This window comes from Equus caballus, chromosome 7 (assembly GCF_041296265.1).
Source record: "Equus caballus isolate H_3958 breed thoroughbred chromosome 7, TB-T2T, whole genome shotgun sequence".
Lineage (NCBI taxonomy): Eukaryota > Metazoa > Chordata > Mammalia > Perissodactyla > Equidae > Equus > Equus caballus.
This window is the reverse complement of record NC_091690.1, coordinates 18,140,033-18,154,965: the sequence shown is the minus strand read 5'-3', so window position 1 is coordinate 18,154,965 and position 14,933 is coordinate 18,140,033. Positions and strand designations below refer to the sequence as shown.

Genomic DNA, 14,933 nt, shown 5'->3' with positions numbered 1-14,933 from the left:
TTGGTAATTCTGTATTTAACTTTTTAGGAGCTATCAAACTACTTTCACCCATATTCACTTTATACAGCTGTTATGATCATACTGTGTGTATTTTTGTTTATTTACCTACCATCTAACATAAAAATAACCCCTTCATGGGGCTGGCCTGGTGGTGCAGCAGTTAAGTGCGCACATTCTGCTTCGGCAGCCCGGGGTTCGCCAGTTGGGATCCCGGGTGTGGACATGGCACTGCTTGGCACACCATGCTGTGGTAGGCATTCCACGTATAAAGTAGAGGAAGATGGACGCGGATGTTAGCTCAGGGCCAGGCTTCCTCAGCAAAAAGAGGAGGAGTGGCAGCAGATGTTAGTTCAGGGCTAATCTTCCTCAGAAAAAAAAAATCCCCTTCAAATTAAAGACTCATTGTCAACAATATTTTTTTGGCTGCATACTATTCTACTGTATATATTTTATAATTTAATTAACCGTTCCAATATTTCAGCCACTTTGATTTTTTGTTATTCCTTTGTTTCATGTTACTGTGTTAAGTAACACTGTGACAGACCTTTGTGCTTACGTCCTTAATTCAATTTTAATTGTCTCCTTAGGATAAATTCCACATGTAGAATCATTAGTTTATAATATAAATATTTTCTAAATTCTGGTTGCATGTTACCAGATTGCTTTTAAAAAATGTTCTACCCAATTACCTTGACTGGCAGTGTGGAAAGCCTCCTATTTTACCATACCCTTCCCTGCACTGGATAGTGTTATTATTTTTAAAAATATTTGCTTATTTTGTAGGCAAACAAAAAAAACCTCTTATACTTGATTTAATTTCTAACACTGGGGTTATAAGGAATTTGAACTTTTTTCATATGTTTGCTATTCATTTACATTTTGTGATTTATGAATCATCTGTTTGTATCTTTGCCCAGTTGTATTTCAGGATTTGTATTCGGAATGCTTCTTTCACAAGTAACAGATCTAACCACGGCTTTAATTAATTGGGGATAAATTTTTCCGACATAACAAGACGGCTGGAAGTAGGCGACTGCCAGCCGGTTCAGGGGTTTAGGACATCAGGATGGCGTCTTTGCAATGGAGGTGGCTGCACCTGCTCTGAGCATCACATCCGTGTTCAAAGCAGGAAGAGACAGGATAAGGTGGAACCAACTACATCTGTCCCTCTTATCATGGAAGTAAAAGATTTCTCAGACACCATCCCAGCAGATTTCCCCTTGTGTCTCATTGACCAGAACCACATCATAAGGCCACTCTTCGCTGCGAGGGAATTGAGAAATCAAGGGACGGGATTCAAATGTTAGGCTTAGACCAGTCACGATCCATCTCCCGGCACTGAACTCTTCGCTGCCCACAATAAAACCAGAAAGGAGGAGAACTGGGGGGAGTGGATTCTAGAAGGTGGCCAACACTGTCTGACACAGAGTCTCAGTGTGGTTTTCTTCTTACGGATTTATATGTTTATACATTAAGGAAATTGACTTTTGTCCTATTTGTTACAAATATATTTCCCAGTTTTCAGTTTGCATTTATATTTGTCTGAAAATATGGGTTTTTTCATTTTTATATAGTAAAATATACCAACTTTTAAAAAGTTTTCTTTTTGTTTTTAAGATTAGAAAGTTCTCCCATCTAGAGATTAGGTCAACATTCACCTCTAATTTTTAAAATCTTTTTTAAAAATTTAACTTTTTAATAAATCTGACATATATTTTACCTATAAGGTAGGACAATTATATAAATTGATTTTTTCCCAAATAGCTAGCATCTTGTCCTGGTACCATTCATTTCCATCCGCTTCTCAGGCCCATGATTATTCCTTTTAGAGAAAGGACCGCGGAACAACCGAACAGCAACAGCAACACCAAAGAGCTGATGAAGCAAATGCTCCAGCATCAGCTTTCATGAAATCTAAGAAGGAAATTGAAGGGAAAATGCTTTTGTACAGAGAAGTCTGATTGTTCGTTATACATATATCAGTGTACATCGTTAATGTGTCGTGTTTCAGCTTCCTTCCTCTTCCCATTTTCTATGCCACTTAGCAAACCCAACTGAGGGCAGACCATTCATCTTGAGGTCTCCATCAAGTGACCTGGTTGTCATTCAGATTCGGTTCTTACTAGTCAAACCAACACCCTGTTAGAGTGGTATAAGTTTTTAACCTATAATAAATTAATTTGCTTCAAAAGTTACTTAATCACAAGGATAAGCGATTAACAGGATTACTAGAAGAAAACAAGCAAACAAAATTAAACCCTCGCGTGTTGTGAATTTAATGTTGACTGCTCACAGGGCAACTGGTGAAGCTCTTTCAGAGCATTGCCTGCCTGTCAGTCAGGGTCCCGCCAGGGAAACAGAAACTACTGGGTATTTGAAACAGAATGTAGTGCAGTGAATTGGTTACATGGTGAAAAAAAGAGGCAGAGAAACCTAGGAGGGGACAGTGAGCAAACCAGAGACTGGCAGCAGCAGGCGGCCTGGTCGCAGTGATGTGCTGGTAACTGGTTCCCCTGGAGAAAAAGCCTTGATTTGCAGCTCTGGCCAATTTCAAGCCAGCAATAGTTTAACAACCAGCTTGCAAAATTCCTGAATAATTAACAATCTGCCCTTGTGAGCCGGTACAAGGCAGCTGGTTGGGAAGAAAAAGCAAACAGGTGTTGTTATCCAAGCCCACAGGCTAGGATCCCCAAGAGAAACTGGGACCATGCAGGCCTGTCGGGGGATTTGGAGACGTGGGCCAGTCACTGCCAGAAGTTTTGCCTGAGGCAGAGGGAGGAGGAAAAACACCCGGACTTTTCTCTTCTTGTCAACCTCCAATCTCCTGTCAGTGCCTGGCTGAAGCCAGCAGGAAGCAGCTGACTGATAGAGAGGGCCTGGGAAATGCAGCTTGCAGGGGTCGTTGCCCAGCAGCACGGAACAGAGCAGGGGACGGAACAATTTCTTGTCCTCTTCTTTTCTCTTCAATCCCTGTTGTCCTTTTCTGTCGTCCTTTAGATTCTGCCTTTTCTCACGACCCCATCTTATATTGCTAAGGCTTTGCTTCCCTGCCAGAACGTTCTCGTGAGTTTTCTTGTTGTCCTATACAGTTGTTCTGCCCACTCTGCTGTTTTCCAGTTTCTCTCTCTTGCTTCTGCACCTTTGGGAGTAGCCCTGTTCTGTTCTTGCTTCTCTGTGCTGCTGCTTCTGCCCTTCTGGATATTCATATTGTTCCTGTGCGGTGGTCAGTCTCCATCGCGCTCAGGTGAATCGAGGTCTTTGGATGGAGAGGAAGAGAGTCTCATTCAGGGCACTTTAGGTAGAGAGGGCTTTGCAGAAAGGTTACACGTGGACGGAAACTGGAATTTGAAGGTCTTGGGGAACCAAGACAACTCTAGGGACCAGTGTCTCTGCTCGCATGTCATAGCTCAAACTGTCTTTCTTCCAGGATGCCTTTGATTCCCTCACATTGTGCTGCTGTATCCTTCAGCTAGCTGATTCTTTCCACATTCTCTGGTCCAGAGTCTGATACTCATGGCCATCATGCCGGGTCACCTCATGCCTATGGATGGGCTGCCCTATGGTCAGGCGTCCAAGCTGTAGCTCCTCCTGGGGAAAGCTGAGTGCTGGACTTCCTAAGCAGGAGCCTTGGACCATCCAGTTCAGCTAAAAGTGATGTAATGTTGGTGTGGCGGGCACTGAGATTCACCTGTCCAGGATTGGGCTGCACTTGCTTTTCCCCTCTATGTGCCCACCTGTGCACTAAGATACATTTGATGTGTCTTCCTGGTTTCTGTGATGACAGGTCTTGGCCCGCAGTCTCCACTAAGACAGAAATTCTTAACTCTGGCTAAAATGACAACTTCCTGGGGAACTCTTAAAACTACTGATGCCAGGCCCCACCCTGACATTCCGGCTTAATGGATGTGTGATCTGGAGTTGGGCATGGGTATTTTTTCTTTCTTTTTTTTTTTTTTTAAGATTTTATTTTTTCCTTTTTCTCCCCAAAGCCCCCCGGTACATAGTTGTGTATTCTTCGTTGTGGGTTCTTCTAGTTGTGGCATGTGGGACGCTGCCTCAGCGTGGTCTGATGAGCAGTGCCATGTCCGCGCCCAGGATTCGAACTAACGAAACACTGGGCCGCCTGCAGCGGAGCGCGCGAACTTAACCACTCGGCCACGGGGCCAGGCCCGGGCATGGGTATTTTTTCAAAGCTCCCCAAATAACTCTAATTGCAGTAGGCGTCCCATCCTGGCTGCCTGGGCAGTGGGCACTGACTTCACCTGTCATCTCTTTCCTACACTCCACTCCTTTGTACCAGTTGAGGGACTGTTGAGTTCTCAGAAACTATGTAGTTTGAGAGGGGAAATCTTGGAGTCTTAAGCAAAGGACACTTGAGAGGGCCATGCCTGACACAAATGTAATAAGCTTTGTTTCTAGTACTTTCCCACTTTAAAACTGCTTGGCAGGATCAAAAGGATCTTCTGCCCCTGGAGCTGTTTAGTTTGGCAACTGGAAGAATTGCTTTTTTACTTTTTGTTGTTGTTGTTTTGTTTTACTGGCCACTAAGTGTGAGTTACCCATAAACACAAATGCTGTAACATCCAAGAGCTGATTAGATCCTGGCCTTGAACTCACTTCCTGGAACCCAACTTTAGTCATAGGTTCTTCACATTGGCTGTTGAGTGGTTATATTCGACATAGAAAACAGGAAATGGTTAAAGAAGGGCAACATGGAAGCCCGAAGAGTTTCTGAAAGGGTAAAGCAGCCTTGTTTCAGTACAGATTGGCCAAAAGAAAGTGGAAGGAGTTAGATTGTCTGCTGTTTCTGAGATTATTCCAGAATACTTGACCAGTGGCTTCTTGAATATATGCAGTACTATAAAGCCTACCATGTTCACTTGATCCCCTCAAATATCCTTTAAGGTAGAAAGGGCAGATATTATTATCTTTATTTTTCTCTTTTTTCAAAGATCCTCAAGACCATTGTAATGCCCAGGGTGGACGTCGGACTAGGACATAGGACTGTCCCCTAAGGCACTTGACCAGTGTGTGATACGGGTGACCAGTGTGATACAGGTGAAGTGATCCAGACACAGGATGATGGAAATGTGTGGAAATGTAGGGGTTCCAAGGGAACTTAATGCCTTAGCTTTAAGTGAGTTGAATAGCAATTAAGAGAACAGGTGAACAGTGCTCATGGCAATGGCAGTGTAGGGGTCAGATTGCGGTCCCCCACGATCATCAGTCCCACCCTTCAGCCACACCAAACAAGCTCACCATCTAAGTGAGACCCAAGTGCTGTCCGTGGAAGGCAGCTTCACGACAAACCCCCCTCTCCCTGCCACCGACGGTCCAGCTTGCTGCTCCTCAGCCCCTCAGCCAACATGCTGGTGGTGCTGCTGTGACACAGGCGGGAGTGACAGAATCCAGCTCTGAAGCCAGATCCTCAGAGGCTCCCAGATGGAAAATCTTGTGCGTCTTAATTAAATCCCATAAACAGCCCGTATTTTGATTTAAATTGGGTCAGAGTCCAGATGGCACCACAGGTTTTTCTTTTCATTTTTAGGCTTTTAAACCACGGAACTTTTTATAGCCTCTTGAAAATTGCCATCATGAATTTTCTCTGTCGTTCTCTTCCTTTCTTCCAGATGCCATAAAGGTATATAAAAACGACTTTTTGGACTCTGCATATTTGAGGGTAGGTCTAAGTTGCTGGCTGAATTACTGCATTTGCACTTGAGCTTGCCCTTCACGGCTCTCCTTCAGGATCAGCAATGGTGAAGCAAGCACCCTGCTTGCTGAAAGTTGTCCCCTGAGTAGTGGGTATGGGTGCTCCACACCTCAGAGTAGAAGAAGCACCGGGGCTGGTGGGGGGATTTCTGACAATGGCCTTCCCCACAGAGGAGTATGTCAGGGATTGTCTGGCCACCCCTACGCTCTCTCTGGTCTGCTTCCTGGTGCCTCGTCTTCCTTAAAGATATCTGTTTCTCCCTATTCTCAGTAAGCCCTCCCCTCAACCAAAACACATTCTTATTTGTAGGTTATGCAATAGCACCAGCTCCACAAAAGGCAACTGGAAAGGCCAATAAATTAGGTCATGTCTGTCCACAGCTGTTTAATTGCTTTGCCGCTGCCATCCAGGCAAAACTCTTTAAAAGGTTTATGAGTAACATATTCCCTGCAGCGTAGCTGTCTCCACCTTCAAAGCCACACCGGACCCCACCCTCGCCCAGCCTGCTTTAGCACTTGTACACCCAGTTCCACTGAGCACTGGCTCAGCTTCTCCCCCAGCTTTTTTCGCTTCCCCCTGTGTCAACTCTTTAACACCTTGTTCTGGGCCTCCCAGATCCTTAAGGAGAGTTCACGGGAACAAAACGATACATGAATGTAAATTCTTTATTATAAATAATTTGCATGTGTCTAAAAACCAATTAACAAGTGTTGTAAATGCCACAGTTTCCAAACAGTGCTCAAAACAAGAGTTATAGTTTTATCCTTAAAGTGATAAAAATGCTTTTCTGTACTCAGCTCACCTGAGCTTCATCTCTGAGGTGCCATAGGCACTCACAGGTGTTAGACTCACGGTCATCCCTAAAAAATGGGCGATTCTACACCTCCAGGGACCTGGGTCTCTTGGGGAGGTGAGCCAGGTCCCCGCTACTCCTTTGGCTTGGATCTGCCTGCCTTCCTGGGAGGCAGACAGTCATCAGGAATTTTTATTGTAGGTCAGTCAACTGTCAAAATGAAGTGTTGGGAGTAGCATTGCAATTTCAGCTCTTTCTCTGGGAGCTTCCAGATATGACGAGCTCCTCCATCTGCAGCAAAAAGGCAATTGTCCTTGGAACCTGTGGCTGCCTCAGGACCCTCCTCACCATACCTCACAGCTGGAGGTCAGAGGTCTGGGTACCTCTGTGTTCCTCTCTAGAGGGAGAGCCCCATAGGATAGATTATTATTTTTTTTTCCGTATCATGATTCAACAACACTTTTGTTGAGCAGCAAACACTCATTTCTTTTACAGATATATTTGAGATCCTGCTATGAACCTAGTACCAGAGACACAAAATGCTCTCTCCGATCTCTCAATGTCATGAGGGAGACAGATCTGAAAACAGTATATTCATGATGACGCAGCAGATGATAAGATAGTTATGCACAGGGGCACAGAGGTCATTTAACCCTATGTCAGGTCTCAGGAAAGACTTGCTGGAGGAGATGGTGCCTGAACTGAGTCTTGAAGGAGGTGAGGGGTGAATAAAGGTGGGAAGGGCATTCCAAATCGAGTGAACAGCAATAGGTAAGGCTCAACAAGTGGAAGACTATGGTGGAGGTGCAGGCACCATCACTGGGATACAAAGTGAGAGCCAGTGACTGGCAAGAGAGGGCCTGGTGAAAACTGGAGGTGAGGAGGAGCCATTGAAATGCTTAGCACAACAGAGTGACAACATCAAATTTGCTTCTTGAGTGGATGGCTCTGGGTGACGGTGAAGCTTGGCTCAGAAGACAATATGTTTAGAGGCTTTGACTGGGATGAAGAGAAGGGGACAGATTCAGGAAATATTTGGGAAGTTCAATTAGCAGGACTTGGTGGCTGATCACCTGGAGGAGGAGGGGGAAGGAGCGTTCACATGAACTCAGGCTTCTGGCTCTGATGTTTTTGGCATTTGACTTACTGTTTACACTGAAACTGGTGGATCCAAGTGGACTCTACACTTTGTGAGTCCAGGGTGAGATAATGTACTGATATTAAAGGACATCAATTCCTCTGTCAGCTTTTAAACATTTAGATACATTATCTCTTGATGTAAATTATCTCTTAGCAATAAGGTCAAGTTTTAGGCCTGTGACCAGGATTAGGGTGAAGGGAGGAGTGGGCAAATTTCAAAGCAGAATTCTGGCAAAGGAGATTGGAACTTGTTCCTGAGCTCCAGATGGCCTGGTCAAGGACTTCTGGGGAGAAGCTGAAAGCAGCCACTTGACAGTAGAGGAGGGGACCGATTGGCCCACAGAACCACCACATGGGCACGCTGAGACCAACAGTCTGCCTGACAGCAGGTGCCCAGCCAGCCGGAGGAAACTGTAGTTGCTTTCATTTCCTCCCTCTCAGCTGTGGACTTCTGCCAGGAGCTATCTCTCTCTCTCTCATTGTAGGCGAAAATAGTTAAGGGCAACTGATCATTGAAACATCCAAAAAAATCGAGACATTTCATTTCAAGCGGCTGTTTCCTCCATGAAGAAGCAGCAAGCTGGCTTCTCAGCAGCACCCTTCTCTTCAGGACGGGGTCAGCAGAAGTGTATTTCACCTTCAGCAAGTGGGGGATCCCCTCTCTTCCAAGTGCTCTGCCCACCAGCCTGGGGCACTGGAGATCTTGGTTTTGAAGCTTACCACAAGTCACTGAAGAGAGAGACAAAGCCATCCTTCTACCTCGTGCTTCCCAACACCTACCAGGTAAGCTGCTGCGCACTAGAGTGAAGCCCCTGACAGATGATTTGGACCTGGTATTCCAGAATTTGCTTGAATACATTGAACACACACCTCTGCATTCAAAGCAGCAAGGCTGAGAATGGTATCTTCAGCAGGCATGATGATAAAGGAAAAAGATACCCCTTCCCAAATTTGTCATGATGGGGGTTTACTTAAATAAATCCCAATATCTTTGGGGCTCAAGATTAGTGATATTTTCATTTTTATTAAGGTAATAGATCCTTGACAAAAATTTTGAGGACCTACTATTTGTATGGGCTATGCAATCTGCTATGGTAAATGGAAAGTGTAGACCCCAAGAAATTTATCATCTATTTGGGTGGACAGGGCATGAAAACTTAAATAATGTTATAAGACTGCACATGACTAAGTGTCTAATGGGTGGCACAGATGGTAGGATTTTGGAGTGGGAGGAAGATGGATGGGAGCTGAAGTAATTAGGAAATCCTTCGTGAAGAGGCTGGCCTGGAAGTGTGGTTGAATGTGGCTAAGTGGAAGAATCACTTCCAATTACGACTTGATAACGTTTCCATTGAACCAATCTACATAACACACAATTAAACTTTAATTAGTAGTTGGAATATGTAAATTTTCGATTCTGAAAGGTGATTCATGTCAATATTAGAAACTAAGGTCTTAGTGTTTGTTTATTGTGGGTAACTGCTGGCTTGCTGGAACATTCCATCCCACCTGAATTCTGTTCCTCCCCCTCCCAGAGATCTGTTCACCTTCAGTAAATTCTACTAAATGTTCACTAATTTTTAACAACCTTGCACATAAAAATAAGATTTAGGTTAACTATTCTTGTTTGTTTTGGGTTTTTTCTGTACGTGATAAGGAGCAGAGCAGCACAAAATGATTTCTGATAAACTAGAAGTTAACCGTGTGTTACAGGGTTATGTGGCACCTTTCTTCATATCTGAGGCTTTCAGTTGAATCGACTGAATCAGGGCACAATCATCCAGTGTGATGGTGTTTGTGTGAATGAGTGACAGGCATGAGGCCACAGTAAGAAATCTTTAGCTCCCCCTCCAAGCCCTGTTCTTTACATGAGAGCATAGAAGTCTTGCATGGTCTTAGTATTGAACTTTCTCCTGTGTGTCTACCAAGAAATTGAGAGAATTTCAGAGTTTCTGGGATTCTTATTTATAGCCCAATGACACATGACGTTAATGAAAATATTAATAGATAATGGTTGACCTCAGTGAGTAAATTTAAATTTTTTTCTCTTGATCCAAGACCTGCAAATAAAAACTTCCTACGACCACTTCACATAAACAAGCAAAACTAAGTCATTCACTCTCCTACTTCCTTTGCTCAGATTACTTTGTCGATGATGGCCTTCACTCATCCCCCCTACACACACACACGTACACACACACACACACACACATATCTACTATCCACATCATTAGATCATTCACTGGGGAACAGGCATCACTAGTGAGGAATAGTGGTGGGTTCAGACTCTACCCCAATGGGGCTTATACCCCAGTAACTCTACTTCTACTTGTGCTTTAAGCCCCATCTTTGTGAACGCTTTCCCAGCCCTTAGCCAGAATTAATTTTATCCTTCTTTATGATCCCAAAGCAAGAGTCTTGGTTTTCTAAGGATTGTGATATAATAAGAAATATATATATATATATATATATATATATATATGTATTTAGTCTTTGTCTCCTGTTCCTGGCACAGAGCTTCTTATATCCTTGAAATTTCTTGAGTGGCGGGGGCTAAAAGGAATGTCTTTTGTTATTAACAATGAACTCCTTTCAACTATACCTGAGTTTATGCTAATGAGGTGACTCTTGGAGAATGGGGACTGGTAGACAGAGGAACCAACCATGTGATTAGAGGGTTGGAGCTTTTAGCCCCATCCTCTGACCTCTGGGGAGGGCATCCAGAGGCTGGAGATGGACTTAAATTACCAATGACCAATGACTTAATTAATTATGCCTGCATAACGAAGCCTCCATAAAAACTCTAAAGAACGAAGTTCAGAGAGCTTCTGGGTTGGTGAACAAGAATGAATCCATGAACCACGAAGGTGGCATAACCCAAACTCCATAGGGACAGAACCTCCTGTGCTCAAGACCCTTCTGGATCTTGTCCTATGTATCTCTTCATCTGGCTGTTCACGTATATCCTTTAAAATATCTTTTGTAATAAATTGGTAATAGTAAGTAAACTATTTGCCTGGGTTCTGTGAGCTGTTCTAGTAAATTATCAAACCTAGAGAGGGGGTTGTGGGAACCTGCAATTTATAGCTAGTCAGTCACAGGTGCTGGAGACCTGGACTGGAGATTGGTGTCTAAAGTGGGGTCAATTTTGTGGGACGGAGCCCTCAACCTGTGTGGGCTGCACTAACTTCGGGTGGTTAATCAGAAATGTTGTGAGTACAGAAACTGTTTTTCTTTTAATGATCTATCATGTCATGTGTTGTATCACAGCTATTTTGTACATATCTTTTCCCACTGTTAGATCTTAAATTTCCTACAAATTTCTTTAATTTTCTTTAATGTTCCTTAAATTTCTTCAAATCGTCCTGACAAATTTAAATGCTCATTTTAGTTTAATTGAATTCATTTTTTTCCCTCAAAAAGCATTTTTCAATCTTTTGCCTAAGTGCCAGTACTGAGTTAGATCATCACCCAAAGAACGTGTAAGGAAGGGCATTGCAAGCAGATAAGAAACTTGGAAAAAGGCCCAGAGAACATGGCAAAGAGTTTGGAATGGTTGGCACTTAGGGTTTAAATGAGAGGATATAGGAAACAAGTCCAGATGGTAAGCAGGAGGTCTGGTCATGAAGAATTGAGTTTTACAGATGAAGAAAATCAGACACACAGATGTTATTTGATCAGCCCAAGTAACAAAGGATTAGAAACCATCATCTGGTTGCCGCCACCATCCGGTCCCGGTACGCTCACATAAGCTCAGACAGTAACTTTATGCAACCATGCCAGTCTGGGGCGATTGGCTGGGAAAAGAAGATAGTGCTAGAGACCGTCTCTGACAATAGTGACTGTGTGGATGAGCCACATTATACCTCTCTTTGTACTTATCATTGCAACCTGAACAGAGGCAAGAGCTATAGGAGACAAACAACTGAGAAAATTAGGTGCACTGAAGACAACACGTGGCCCGGCCAGTTGTAGTGGCCAATCTGAGCCCCGGTTAGTAATACACAGACTGCTCTGTGAGCTACACTGTGAAGCATATACGAAGAATTCCCAACTCTGCCATCCTTTTGGTCCTTTGCCTTAGCTTCAAAGAACCAATATTTTCAGTAGTGCCTGAATTAAAATCATAAGCAAAGGTGTTGAGCAGTTAAGTCATAAAAAATAACACTTATCCAATAAACATATGAAATAATGTTCAACCTCTTCAGTAATCAAAGAAATTTTTAAAAACTGAAAACCATTTTTTTTTTGCTAATAGATATCAGATTAGCAAAGATTAATAAGAACAGTAATAACTAATGTTAGCAAGGACGTGGGAAAATTGGCCCTTGTATACAATCTGCTAGTTGGAGAAAAATTTGATATAACCTTTCTCCAGAGCAGTTTGGTAATGTATTTCATGTCATTAAAACGTGTTCATCCTTTGACCTGGAAATTCTATTTTGAGGAAATTTATCCTAAGAAATTAATCAGAGATGTGTACAATGTTAGGTTTGAACTATGTTCATTTTAACATTATGGCTGTGAAAAATTAGAAACAACACATATATCTAGTGATAAGGGAGTGGATACATATACTACAGTACAAAGATACAAGGTAAAGGAATATTGATGTAACAGCATCCTTAACATAATGCTAAGTGGGAAATGGCTGCAAAACAGCATTTATAGTGTAAAAACATTTTTTTAAAATGCATACACTGGGGCCAGCCCAGTGGCATAGTGGTTAAGTTCTTGCACTCCACTTCGGCGGCCCAGGGTTTGCAGGTTCAGATCCCAGGCACCGACCTACACACTGCTCATCAAGTTATGCTTGTGGTAGTGGCCCACATACAAAATAGAGGAAGATGGGCTCAGACGTTAGCTCAGGGCCAATCTTCCTCACCAGAAAAAAAACAGCTTATGTGTATAACTGGCGTGTTGAGCAAGCAGGACTCGTGGAATATAATCAGAAAGCATCTTCAGTTTTGCCTGTAAATGCCACTGGATAAAAACGTGAGCAGTCTCATGACTTTCCTGCTCACTCTTAAATAATAAAAGTCCTTGGGTCACTAGAAGATGCAAAGCTCCGTCTCACTTCAGTGTGATAATTAGATTGTCCAGTCCCCGATTAGTTCCATTTTCATTCAGAGCAGCAGCCGTTTCGCTGGCACAACCACGACTTGCTGTGGGGAGAAGCCTCTGACAGTGAGGAGGGATTTGATCCTCCCTTCCCTGTAAGCCTCTACCTTTCCATCCTCTCCATGGTGGTTGTTGACAGTTCCACGGTTGAAGTGGAAGGGGGATGGGAGGAGAGGTAGGAGTTTGGGTGGGGATGGGGGATGTATGCTGAAAAGTTCTTGCTTCACTGGGATGGCCGTAGGGTGGCTGTAGGTGGCTTCACACTCTCTGGGTTGGGCAGATGTTTGGTTTGCCTTTTTCTTGTGTGCTCTTGTGGGGTTTTCAGGCTCTCTTCTCCTGCAGCTCTCTTGGTGTGATGACATGCCCTCCCCTGCTCTCTGCCAACCCCTCCATGTCCCTAGGGATCCAGTAATTCACCCAAAGCCTCTTCCTGCTAAGGTCTCTTCACCTCCTGAGCCAGCTCTCGTGGACATGAGCTAAGAGAGCCCCACACCTCCCCAGCCCTCCTGTGGCCCATTCCTTGTCCATGGGAAACATGCACCCTGGAAGTGAGGACCGAGCGCCAGCTGAGCAATCTCCCTTCAGTATCCATTTACTCCCTTCACTCTGGGCTGGCTGGTCCCAGTTTCTCGAACTTAAACTTCTCAGGCAGGAGTCAGACACCAGTCAGCCTTTCCCCAAAACTGTAGGGGGCATATATTAAGCTCTTTCAGTGGTACTGTTGAAGGCCCTCTCTCTAAAGAAGGACTCCCTCTGTCTCTACTCTTCTGACTAATGTGGGTAAGGGGACTTGTAACCCTAACAAGAGGGCTTTAGCTTTTGTGTATGTGATAAGAACACCAAACTCTTAACAGACTTTTTAGTAGACAATACAGTATTGTTATCTGTAGGCACAATGTTGTACAGCAGATCTCTAGAACTTACTTTATACCTGTTGATTAGCAACTCCCTATTTCCCCCTTCCCCCAGCCCTGGGCAACCACCATTCCGTTCTTTGCTTCTGTGAGTTTGACTATTTTAGATACCTCATATAGGTGAAATCATGTAGTATTTGTCCTTTTGACTGGCTTATTTCACTTAGCATAATATCCTCAGGGTTCATCCATGTTGTCACATATTGCAGGATTTCCTTTTTATGGTTGAATAATATTCCATTGTATGTATCTACTGCATTTTTTTTTAATCCATTCATCTACTGGTGGACGTTTAGATTGTTTCTACATCTTGGCCATTGTGATAATGCTACAATGTACGTGGGAGTGTTAATATCTCTTGTAGATCTTTATTTCAATTCTTTTAGATAAATACCCATAAGTGGGATTGCTGGATCACATGGTAGTTCTATTTTTAATTTTTTGAGGAGCCTGAATACTGTTTTCCGTAGTAACTACACCATTTTACATTCCCATTAACAGTGTACAAGGGTTCCAATTTCTCTACATCCTTGCCAACAACATATATATATATTAGCCACCCTAACAAGTGTGAGGTGATATCTCATTGTGGTTTTGATTTGGGTTTCTCTGATGATTATTGACATTCAGCATCTTTCCATGTATTTATTGGCCATTTGTATACCTTTTTTGGAGAATGTCTATTCAAGTCCTTAGTCTATTTTTAAATCAGGTTATTAGCTTTTTTTGCTATTGAGTTGCAGGAGTTCCTTATACATTTTGGAAATTAACTTTTTATCAGAGATATAGTTTGCACATATTTTGTCCTATTTCATAGGTTGCCTTTTCACCCTATTGATTGTTTCCTTTGCTGTGTTGAAACTTTTTAGTTTGATATAGTCCCACTTGTCTATTTTTGCTTTTGTTGCCTGTGCTTTTGGTGTCATATCCATGAAATCACATCACATTTCCCGGGTTCAAAATACATTACAAAGCTACACTAATTAAAACAGTATGGTACTGGCATAAAGACAGATATACAGACCAATAGAACAGAGTAGAGAGCCCAGAAGTAAGTCCATGTGTATATGTCAACTGATCTTTGACATGGGTGCCAAGAACACACAATGGAAAAAGGACAGTCTTTTCAACAAATGATGCTGGGAAAACTGCATATCCACATGCAAAAGAATGAAATTGGACCCTTATCTTATACCATACACAAAAATCAACTCAAAATGGTTAAAGACTTAAACGTAAAACTGGAAACTGT

The 14,933-nt window shown here is 43.0% G+C and overlaps 1 protein-coding gene across 6 annotated transcripts in view; it reads left to right on the top strand.

Moving 5' to 3' along the window:
* The window catches only part of EXPH5 (exophilin 5), a 70,294-nt gene that overhangs the window by 9,445 nt on the left and 45,916 nt on the right, over positions 1-14,933 (top strand). For 3 of the 6 annotated variants that reach the window (XM_070273581.1, XM_023644752.2, XM_023644754.2), the window contains one exon: positions 8,132-8,429. The exons of the other annotated variants lie outside the window; for them this stretch is intronic. The gene's annotated coding sequence lies outside the window, so the exon portion shown is untranslated. Of the gene's footprint in view, positions 1-8,131; positions 8,430-14,933 lie in introns of those variants that run through there. 6 annotated transcript variants of the gene reach the window in all.